Source organism: Bactrocera latifrons, unplaced genomic scaffold, assembly GCF_001853355.1.
Source record: "Bactrocera latifrons isolate USDA-ARS-PBARC rearing strain unplaced genomic scaffold, ASM185335v1 scaffold_14, whole genome shotgun sequence".
Classification (NCBI taxonomy): Eukaryota; Metazoa; Arthropoda; class Insecta; order Diptera; family Tephritidae; genus Bactrocera; species Bactrocera latifrons.
Window position 1 is genome coordinate 2,653,345 of NW_017534852.1, and position 7,876 is coordinate 2,661,220.

At 35.5% G+C, this 7,876-nt stretch overlaps 1 pseudogene; it reads right to left on the reverse strand.

Moving 5' to 3' along the window:
* The window catches only part of LOC108965362, a 29,569-nt pseudogene that overhangs the window by 8,044 nt on the left and 13,649 nt on the right, over positions 1–7,876 (reverse strand).

Here is a 7,876-nt window from a genome sequence, read left to right on the forward strand (position 1 = left end):
AAGCGTTTTTTCTTTGTGTGTTTCAAATAAATTTCGCGAATATTCAATTAAATTCGCCTCTTGGCTATGGAACTCACCAAGTTTGCGGTTTTTCCCAGATTCACTGTTTGCACGGTGGGTTGGATGCTTGGCAATGAGCGGTGTTGTTACAGAAATTTGTACTTCCAAAGTTTCGCTGCCTTCCGAGTTGGTGCCAGTGCAGAAGAAGGCTCCGATGTCAGACCGAYCGACTGCGGTTATAATTAGCGTGTCTACCTTGATGCTAGCAAGTGCTGTATGGACTCCTCGTTGTTTGCTCGTTTCGTATGCCGTATGACTACTATAAGCAATTTGCAATGGTTGAAATMTGTGGAATTTTACTTCTTATRTTAAGAAAATGTAGAGGCTATAGAAGCTTTTAGTTTTCTGCTTTAAAGTCTCAGCTCATTTTCTTGAGAATATTTAATTGACAGCGAAGTATTGTATATGTGAATTCTGGATAATTATTTAGCTTAATAAGGCGTTAAGTGGGTAGGCGATCTGCTTTCAAATCAATTTTAAAATTCTTAATTACTTCTTCAAAATCTATGTCATCCTSTTCAAAGTAATCCCCCTTGTCCCCAATATACATGTGCTAACGTTTTTTCCAATCTTCGAAACATTTGTCAATGATCAATTTCCGGAATAGCTTTCAATGCGTGCAGTGATCTACAAATGACTCAAAAGTGCTTCCCGGAGCGGTCGTTAGAATTTGCTGTATAACCACAATTCAGAAGCATTAATGCGGATTGCGTATTATCGTTGTGCCTATAATTTCGACCTATTTTTACGAATACCTTTGTGCAAACGACGCAYAACCCTCAAATAGTATTTATTGTGGACAGTTTGGTCGGTAAGAAGAAAGTCGAAGTGCACCAAACCTCATAATCGAAGAAAAGAAAAAGAAAAYATAACTTTGAGTTTTGATCTCATTTGACGTGCTTTAGCTCACGATATTCGGTCGACTGAGCGTCTATTTCCGGCTAGTAAGCATTGATCCAAGGCTCATCAAGAGTAATATGTCATGACGTCTTCATTGTAGGAAAGCATTGTTAGACAGACGCTAACGCGACGCTGCTTTTCGAAAATAATTTGCTGCCTTCACTAAGTCCCAAATGATCTCTCAAAGTGTAGTCACTGATTCTACCGATATTCCAAAAATGTCAGTAAGATGTCTGATGCTTAATCGCAAGTATGAGTTAACATAGAATTAGGAAGCGTCTTTTTTGGTAATGTTGCGCCTAACTAGTAAAAATGGATAAAATTGGGCAGTACTTCCGAGTAGACCTAATATAAACATTTTCTACTAAGAAAATTTGGTTGTTCGAGCTAACATTGTTTAGGAGGTATATACACGACGTCTTTTTCAAAAACTTTAGCCCACAGCGGTACCTTGCTACTTCGATCCTTTGTATTAAACTACAGCTTTACAGTTTAAATTAGTGCTTAATTGTGGCACTTGATACGTTTTTGGTAAATCACGATTTGTGGGCATGGCAGTGGTGCGATAACACACATCTACGAACTAGAAAATTTTTTGTGCTAAGGAACCCACATAAAAAGTTTCATCGAGACATCTCAATTATTACTAAAGTTACTGCTTGCACGRACGGTCGGACCGAAATTAACTGGCGTCGAAGATAAAGACAAGCCAGTAAAGCCTTTTGTAGTAGAGCAAATAGGAAGAGATTACACACTTCAACTACCTTAGGATTGACCAATATATCTAACAGATCTCTGTTTGTAACTGAAAACTCACCAAGTTAGATTACTAACTCTGTTATTCGATATTTTGCACAACACTGTATGAAATAATAATTGAAACGATGGTAAAATCAACTGATTATTAGGGAGAAATTGCAGAATTTGATTTATTTTTTTAGCTAAATTCAAAATTTTATACACTAAATTCAGGAGTGCTAAGCTAGTTATAATATAACTAAAAATGTATATTTCCGTTCTTGAGTTACGCGGTTCTTGTCGTAAACACTCAATACATACTTGTAGAACAGTGAAATGTACATGCTTGGATAACAACAAACTAAATGCCGTAAGGTGAGATCAAGCGTGCATGGCTTTTGAGATGCTAGATAGCTCTATTTGTTGTTAGCATTGTTGTTGGTGTAACTAACTTACCAGTCAATTGGATTTTGCTCATATTGCTGCTGACAATGGAGTCCTGCATCAGCTTGTGATGGGTGCGGCAGCGAGAAACTTTGTGCGCATCGGTGCGAGTGATGTTGTACAMCAGAAGTYCGCCGGTYGGTAGCATATGATTTTTCCCATCTAAAAATACAGAGTGAGGAATGTGAGGAAATGTGTACAAAGAAGCGATAAAACGAATTTGCAAAAAGGTTACGGTTCAGCAGAAATGTGGTGTGCAATAAYGTATTCGTTTATTTTATTTTAGCGCTGCTTTCATTTGCTGATTCGTTGGCTAACTTTTTCCGCTAGATACATAACTACAACTACGTACGCTCGTCCACGTATGCATTAGTAATAACTCAGGCCACCCACATATGACTCGGTATTTAAATGGTTTTGGTCGGTTGTGGCAAATAATAATAAAAAAAATTTTCAACAAGGATATGTGCAACGAGTTGGTTCAATGGAGGATKGTCGATGAACGAAAAAGCCTTTGCGGGTGTTCCGCACTAAAACTGCGAACTCTTAAAACGCGTAGAGACGGAAGTCTGAAAGTGCAGCGCGGAGGAGGAAACCRACGAACTTATACTGGTTCGTTTTGTTTCAGTTATAGCAGTTCCTTTGGTATTTTTCACTTATGCTTATTGATGCACCAWATCTACATATGCTATTTAGACTAATGAAAAGCAAATAGTTGCGTAGATTAAATTTTGACAGCTGTTCGACTCCTTTTTTTTGGATTTTTGAAAGTTATTGGAATTTTAGAACTTTTGAATATGTTGGTTACCGAAAAATGAATCTCAATAAGCTAATCCAAAAAATACACTCATGCAGAGAGTATATTTTCACTACCAGGTTACCAACTTTCCTAAAAAAAAMTTTAACTACCTGCTGCGATGTAAACTGTCCACTAAAGTCTATCGTGGCCCACGCAAAAGCCAACATCATTTTTTTTAATGCCTAAAAGCAAAAAAAAGCAAACTCATCGAAATGATGTATCGGCAAAGGAACACGYAATCTCCGTTAGGTTCTTTTAGTGGGACTGGGTAAGGCGACAAATGTTTAAACCTATATTATTCTGTAACACTCGAGCGGAGAAAATTCATAATACTGATAATCTTTTCCTGGCATTACCTGAACAAATATGTTTCAAGCTGATTTTAGAGATTCGCGTTGTGTGTGTTTTTTTTATAATTTTCTTTAAGTATGACGGCTGTTATCGTGACCCTACTGTACTTGTAMTTAGKTAAACATATAATTTCTACTCACCTCCTTMTAGCGATGGATATWTATTGAAATTCGGTTCCTGCAGCCATGATGTMACMGTTACMTACTCCTTAACAGACGACGGTATATTACATTTAATTAACACATTGCTACCAATAAAACCTACACGATTTTGCACTTTGGTTCGTAACGTTGATTTACAACTGCAAATAAAAGGGAAATAAATGAAAAACATTGCAAATGCATTAATTACTCCAATTACAACAACAAGACATAAAACTATCTATTAGTAAAATATTGGAAAAAATGTACCGAAMCATACATTTGTGTGCATGTAGTTGCTAACTAATTCGGGTCACATAAATTATTTCTAAAAGCTCATTAACGGTGAAAGCGAAAATCAAAATAAATATTTGCAAAGTGCTGACAAGTTTAGTATTGACTACACAAATTTTTTATATAATAGGGTGTGAAATAACACAAACACTTTGGAATATTTGATACCAATATATACTTTGCCAATTTARAATACAATACCATCCGTGCCAGAACTCGGCAGTATTCTTCAAATTTAATTACATAAGGCTATCTAACGTATAGCCAACAATAATTTAACCCGGCGTCATTGTCGCTACTTAATAGAACTGGACCGTTGTGGCCGCTCGCATTTTAGCCGTGTACATTGCTGAACACTGAATCAATGTTATGTCAATATTAGCATGCTAGATTAAATAACTGGCTAATAATACACATTACTTATAATAATTAAACATTTATTTGTTAAAAAATCAGCAATACAATTAAGGAAACAAACAAACAAAAAAAAAAAAAAACTTTTTATTCTGAGATCAATCGTGAGAACATAACTTAAAAATTAATCTCAAAAACAAAAATAATTACCACTTTGGTACTAAACATACAATTATAATATTATGTTATTATTAACTATATAAAAGCATGCTCATTTATTACTTATATACAAAGCTATTCGCTATTGTGATAAACACAACTTTGGCATAATAAGGCAATATATTACATACAAATACGCTTGTTACAATTATTGCAGGAGTGTTTACTTTTTTTTTTATCTTTGGCAGAGGGAAAGCCTCTACATCTAGTGTATGTTTTCGAACTTTTATTGGGAGGGTAAGTCAAGGCTTCACCAACTTGGTCGTGAATACGTTTACCTAAGCCTCTCGGTAAGTTTTCCATATTTTTCCTTAGAAGGCGGAGTTTTGATCATGATGAAGGGAAGACAGTACCAGAACTACTTTAGACCGTTTAGGCATGTAGGAAATAAGCGTCATATTTTTCTGCAATGCAATCCTCGCATAGTTTAAAAGTTTGGTGGGATTTTTTACGAAAGTACCTGTAGATGTTAGTTTATGATTTTTCTGTAAATGTGTTATCAGTGGAACACTCGTAAACCAATTGTCGAACGTAATGTTTCTGTTACTTTTTGAAATAGGCTGCACTAATCTCTCTACAACGTCGACAGCTTTATTGCTTTGTAAATATGGCCCATTAAGCTGTTTACTGGGATAAATTTCAAGGTTGAGCATATAAAAGTTTTTCGTATCAACCAAAGCATAAATTTTGATTCCATATTTTGCAGGTTTATTCGGAATATATTGTCGAAACGAACAAAAACCGCGAAATGCTTCCAGTTTTTCATCAATTGTAACATATTCGTTGGGAGTATAAGTATTCTTACAGTGTGACACAAACTCATCAAAAATTGATCTAATCGGAGCCAGATTACTTAGTTTTTTTTTCATTCTTGGCGTGTTGACACATTGTCGAAGCGTAAACAGCTCTGTAAAAATAAAAGAGCTGCAAAGACATAGTAGTACTCAAAATTTGTCGATTAAAACGATTTAGTCCGGCTAAGTATAATAAGCCGAACAAACAGTGGTCTCTTTCAATAAATACTGAACTGATTGTTTATTGTTAGATAATTGCATTTGTTTGGTTTTGGTATTAGTATGACAAAGTATTTGTTCCAAGATATTACTAGTTATAAAGCRTCTCCAATGCTCTATTTCCGTCTTATCATTCTGTGCAATAGGCCCCAGGTTTTTCCAATATGATATTTCTGCCCTCGTGCGAACGTTAGACCTAGGTGGCTGCGAAAACCATTTAGTAGAATTGTTTTTACCAATATAAAACTGAATGATGGAGTCATGTGTAGAAGTTCACGCAAGTGAGGAAAGTTCTCTGATCGCCATTCACTTGGGAGTGGCCAGAAACGATTCTTTCACATATGACTCAAGCAGCTCACGACTTCCGTTCTTTGACCAAGTATCCTCTGGGTAGCCTAAGAACACCCGATCTACATAGAGTTGTGCGCTGGGGTTGGGACCCGCTACGTAAAAAAACAACCCGAATGAAAAGGAACAACCAGCATCGGAAGAGAGATCCCCCTTTTGAAAAAATAACTAAAATAATAATAAAAAAAATATGGCAGTGAACGAGGGCAAGACGAAATATTTCCTATCATCAAAAAATCAGTCGTCGCACTCGCGACTAGACCCTAACGTCACTGTTGACAGTCATAATTACGAAGTCGTAGATAATTTCGTCTATCTTGGACAAGCGTAAACACCACCAAAAATGTCAGCTTAGAACTCCAACGCAGGATAACTCTTGCCAACAGGTGCTACTTCGGACGACCTATGGATGACCACCTATCGTAGTAACGAAGTTAAGAAATTTGTTTGTCACTAATTCGGACACTACACCATTAATTTCCGTTCATCTCATTAAATTGTTAATAGATATTATTAGAACATACTTATAGATAATATGTTAGATCCATTCCTCAATTATAGTCGTCGGAAACTTACTGCTTTCAATTTTAAATGCTTGTGATAAATATCAATATCTGACACAGCCACATTCCAAACCATTGGACTTGAGTAAATTTGCCGGAAGTTTTTTGAAATATTGCCATTGAACTCTAGATGTCATTGGTCAGCTTTCCCCAAGCGAGCCAGCTTGTCTGCCTGTTCATTTCCTTCTATCCATATACTCATATGACGGGCACTCAGATAATATTAACCGAGTTACCTACTAAGAGTATAGTTATATCCTGTTTGCATAACCTAACGTTGTGAGAATTACGGATAGCCCTAATTGCCACTTGAACGACTTAATTGTAGCCATTCAGCTTGTAGCTATCTTCTGTGTATAAGTTACTAAAGAAAAATCTTGGTCTTATTCCTTTTTCACTCTTTGATCCGGCGGTGAATATGTAGATTTCGCCATTGTAATTGTCGATTGGTTCATTTTGCTCTACTACAGAATAAAAATGTTGCTCATGGATATCCTTTTCTCGGTCACATTGCCAATTTACCCCGATGTCAWTAACAAAGTCGAGTATAATAATATATCCGTAGTGTTGCCGAGTCTGACTTCAATAGCCTAAAAATAGGTATTCTTGTATTGTCTATGCTACTAGAATATCCATGAAGTGGTGTATGATATCACTAGCATTGTCCTGAAATAACTCCTAATTCTCAAATATGCAAAAGATGGCAATCTTATCTTGTGTATAACGTTTATTTTGAGAATCTCAAGAAATAATTATAACTGTTCCTTCATTTCTAAAATTTATAGGAAAATATTTTACCATACAAATAATCAATTTAAATAGTCCATTGAGACCTTCTAACACTCTAAATTCGTGTATTAAAGGGAATACGTTTTGAAACGCCATGCGGTAATACATAGTTATTCTATTTGTTAAAGACTATTCTGCTTAAAATTTTTAGCGCTGTTAACCTTTTTTGCAAGCAGCATATGTGTGTGTTACAAGTACTGATCTGTAAAGTTCAACTTCTCGAGTAAGTAAATATTAAAATGTTAACCGAAATTACTAATGTCTAACCCATTTCAGCCGTTTTAGAATGTCTGAAATGAACTTTCAACTCGTTACGGGCTCAAGGTTTTACAGTTAACAACAATGCTCTTATTACTTTTCCTTTATTATCTTTTTATATTTCTTCTTTTTTTTCTATGAAATGGTTGTATTTCAGCAAGGATATGAGCAAAATTCTAACTGTGGCAGTTTTGCAACATTTTGTGAAAATTGTGCCAATGCCAAATGCCAAACTGCAAGATTACAAGTACTTGCATTCTCATACTGTAATCATGCAAATGTTTGTTTTGGTGCGTATGCTGCTGGAATTAAACGCACATCCAAGTGCAAATATCCGTATGTAAAACGTGCAATATGTGTTCTTGCAAAGAGATGGTTAAATTATAATACTCTACTAAATCTTAGCTTAAAACTTAGTTTTGAAACATTAAATATGCCTTTAAAAACTAATTCAATATCTCTGGGAGGTACGAGCAGGAAAATGTATYTCTGAATGACCATATGGTAAATTATACATCAACTACCTTAACTCAGTTAACCCCAGCGTGAGTAGTAGTTGAATTAAAAAAAAAAAAATCAGAGCTCACCCAAATAATTTTCTTTGAA